Source organism: Marmota marmota, unplaced genomic scaffold (assembly GCF_001458135.2).
Source record: "Marmota marmota marmota unplaced genomic scaffold, marMar, whole genome shotgun sequence".
In the NCBI taxonomy this organism is placed as follows: domain Eukaryota; kingdom Metazoa; phylum Chordata; class Mammalia; order Rodentia; family Sciuridae; genus Marmota; species Marmota marmota.
In genome coordinates, this window is record NW_025999869.1 from 16,543,959 (window position 1) to 16,548,269 (window position 4,311).

Genomic DNA, 4,311 nt, shown 5'->3' on the forward strand with positions numbered 1-4,311 from the left:
TTAGTAATCTCTCAATCTTTCTTCACGTTGAGCTCTCATTTCAGAATTATCTCTTTTTTTAATCCACTCATATATATCTCCTTTTTCTTTTGTCTCTAAATTATAGTCAGTTTTTTTTTCTCCTTCACATTTTATTTTAGACACAAAGGCAATACTAGTGATTTATTTGTATATCCCTTGCTATGGGCTATAATATCTGAAATTGCACAACAAAAAAGGCCTCTATTCCCTTTGTTTTTATTTTGGCATCATCTGAAACCAAGTTTCTCTCTTGGATCTATAACTCCTTCTAGTCATGCTCTAACTCTTGGATGAATTCTTGGCTATTGGGACTCTCTTCCACCATGGCGCAAGACAGCTCTTCAAATGGGCCTATGCTAGGGAATCATATGCGCCATCGCACTAAGTTCACCAAAGAGCAGCTGGCAATCCTCATCAACACCTTTAACCAAATGCCTTACCCACATTATGCTACCAGACAAAGACTTGCTTTGGAAATCAGAGCTGAAGAGTCAAGAATCCAGGTTTGGTTTCAGAATCGCAGAGCTAGATCCTTCTTCCAGGAAAGACGAGAACTTAAGGAGGCCCTGCAATCGAGCCAAGGCCCTGGGCAAGATTCCCTTCTAGAAGGGACTCTGAGTAAAAAGATTCGACGGCCCCGCACCACCTACAGCCCCACTCAGCTGTGTACCCTCTTCAAGGCCTTCAGGAAAAACCCCTACCCTGGGATCCATTGCAGAGAACAGCTTGCTAAGAAAATTGGAGTTCCTGAGTCGAGAGTCCAAACTTGGTTTCAAAACAGAAGATCTAGATTACATGTGAAGATCAAAAAAGAACCTGATGAATCCTTCCAAGGAGGCCAGGGACAAGATCGGGGACAGAGTTCGAGGTATGGAAAGCCCAGAAAATGGCACCAACTTGAGCTCTCATCATCCAGTCAATTCTCAGAAGCCCCAGCTCTGACCACTGCTGCACTGGGAACCCCGCCTTTGGGGAACCCTCTGGATCCAAACTACAGTGGTAACATTAATGGTAGCCAGCTCCCTTCACAAATTGAAGAGTGCTTCCACATTCCTGGCTCTACCAACAGACACATTGCTAGTATGCTGCCTCCTCTGCCCTCTCTCAACTTCTGCTAACCATCTCTGTGGAGTTTTAAAAGGTGTTTAAGACAAGACAGGAGCAGGATGTCTCCCCGTGAGCAAGGAAGGCAGGAAGCTTGTACTGGGAGAAATCTTTGTGGTCTCATTCAGGCCAGAGGCAGAAGTCAACTCTGAACTCAGTTTGGCCCAGATGTCCTGCCACCAGCATGAGTGGCTCACTGAGAGGGTGACCAGTTATCAGTTAGGTGCCTGGAGATGCATTGGAAATGACTGTGGGAGCAGATCTGGAACATTTTCAACAAAAGTCTAATGGCACCAGCTTTGCCGGCAGCTTGAGCTAGAACATGGTAGACATAAGAAAAATCCAGAGGATTGGTATCACCAGTCTGGACCCTAGTGCTCTTCAGTCTTCCTGGGGAGAGTCCCCTGCTGCTGGGATTTCTGTAGATGATAAAACAGATGATAACCATCAGACCTTCAGGAGGCAGATAGGCACCAAAGGCCCTGCACAGTCCTACTGATGCAGTCTGGAGTCAGAGTTCAGCAGACCTTCCGAAGAAGAAAGTAAACTTAGTAAGGATCATTTTTTAGTAATGATAATTGATTCAGGCAAAAAACAGGAACTGATGTTAAAACCACAAAATGAAAATTTAAAGAACAAAATATGTACACATTCAGGAGAAATTTCCTCATATTATTTTTTTTAAGTTGATAAATAAAAAGCGAATATAAAAAGGTCATGCTTCTAAATATCATCATCTATTTTAAAATGTGTAAGTGAACAATCTATAAGCCACTTAATTTGTATCCCAATGGAATTAGAAATAATATAGAAACAACTATTTTAAGGACATTAGCAAAGTAAAATAAAAAACATTCACAAACACACACAACTCTCTCTCTCTCTCTCTCTCTCTCTCTCTCTCTCTCACACACACACACACACACACACACACACACACACACACACAAAGATCAAGAAATGAAACAAAGACAAAGCCTGAGGTTTTTCTTCTGTTTACATGTTTGTAGTCAAGGCTTATAAAAGTCCTGAGGAGTGAACAATTTGAAAGCATTTGGAATCACCATACCTATAAAAAGACAAAAACAGTGAAATTGATATAAATAGTTCTAGGGAAATACAGATTTATTTTAAGGCAGAAATTTAGTACTTTGGTCTGTTTGGAATTTTTTGTTTTTGATAAACCACAGTAACACCCTTAGTGGTCTCACAGTAATATTAAGATGTATTCTGTAGGGTTTGATATTGATGCTGATAGTGCAAAAGCAACAGTGGATAAAATTTCTCATGCTTTAGAAGAAATCAAAGCATTAGCACTAGTCGTATTAGTAATCAGTGGGTTCTTTACCACACACAATTATTTGTACATGTACATATATATGTACAAATAATTGTATATATATGCATGTATAATTGCTCATTATTCTCAGTAGATATATTCTATGAATTCATCATGAACCTTGAATTAATAAATACTGGAATACTGCTCATGGGGAGATACAAGAGTAGATTTTTGGGGCCCTCCAGTCCGAGTATTTTCAGCAACCAATTAACATATGACCTTGCTTGATGTGTTTCCGTTCAAAGATACCTTGTTTAATATATACTGTTGATCTGTTAACATTGAATGATGGCCAACAGCATTTTAACTCCTAAGCCTGAAAGAAGCTTATCAAATACACATTTTCTCTGGAAGAATCATCCTAACCTTTTTATGTTTGGAAACACTACATAGCACTTTGGCACAGTATTTAGAGGCCATTTTACACAGAAAAACCATTTACAAAAATCATAAAAATGAGAAAACACGGCAATAAAGAGGCTGCAAAATGGGAACTTGCTTATATCATAAGATTTGAAACAAGTGTCAGAGCATCATTGCCTTATTCTTATCTGAGAATGTGTACATCTGATGGATAGGGTCATTTACTACTCTAGCCAGTCCAAGAATGTCTGCCGAAGACTGGAAAGTATTGATTTTTATGGTTACAAATAAACTTTGGCAAACTGGAAAATTTGCAAATGAGAATTTGTCAATAATGAGGATTATGATATTTATACATGAGTATGAACATATGAATACCAAATCACTTAATGTTTATGATAAAGCATAAAAAGTATTAGATCTTGATCCTTGAGAACGTGTGTGTGTATGTGTGTGTGTGTGTGTGTGTGTGTGTGTGTGTGTGTATAGAGAGGGAGAGATAGATATTGACAGATATTCTGGATGACAAAATAGAATACCATAGAAAGCATTTCTGTGGATACAGAAACATCTTGAGGGAGTTTTGCAAGCTGAACTGACCACTGTTTTCATTGAACATCATATTTTACTAGTATTGGACAACTATTGCCTTTTAGACATAATTGTTTGGTAGACATTGTCTTGAAAATGGAAAAAGGTGCTCCTTTTACTTAAGAACTTTAAAAAAGTTAAAACTGCCATTTGTTGTGAATGATAAAATTTGTTTTGAGAAACCTGTTTCTGCCATGTCAAGTTTGATAGCTCTTCAATACTTTTAATGATTATGATGGTGATATTGACCAATGTGTTTTCTAGGATTTTTTTTTAAGGAGAGAGAGAAAGAGCGAGAGCGAGAGCGAGAGAGAGAGAGAGAGAGAGAGAGAGAGAATTTTAATATTTAAGTTTTAGTTTTCGGTGGACACAACATCTTTCTTTGTATGTGGTGCTGAGGATTGAACCCGGGCCACACGCATGCCAGGTGAGCCCGCTACGGCTTGAGCCACATCCCCAGCCCGTTTTCTAGGATTTTATAATGAAAAATTTTAATATTTAAAAGATCTGCACAACTTGGTGCATCAGTATTTTCCACATGATCAATATATGATGTCATAATAACTTGATGGAAAAAAATCCATTTGAAAAACAAGATAGACCTCTAGATTTAAATGTCAGAGTGAAAATGTTTATTGATATGGCTTCAGATATGTCGCTGCAATTAAACTTGAGGAAACCTAAGTTTTGTATCAGACAAGAAAATCCATAATTATCTGAAAAGACTTAAAAACACTTCCATTTTTTAAACTATGTATCTGTGAGAATGGGTTTTCTTCCATACACTATAACCAAAACACTCTGTGGAAACAAATTAAATACTGAAACAGGTAACAGAATCCAGCCTTTTTCTATTACACTAAATATTGAAGAGATTTACAAAAATGTAA

At 37.9% G+C, this 4,311-nt stretch overlaps 1 pseudogene; it reads left to right on the forward strand.

Moving 5' to 3' along the window:
* The first annotated feature begins 344 nt into the window (after window positions 1-344).
* On the forward strand, window positions 345-1,108 carry LOC107148168 (annotated as a pseudogene).
* Window positions 1,109-4,311: the final 3,203 nt, after the last annotated feature.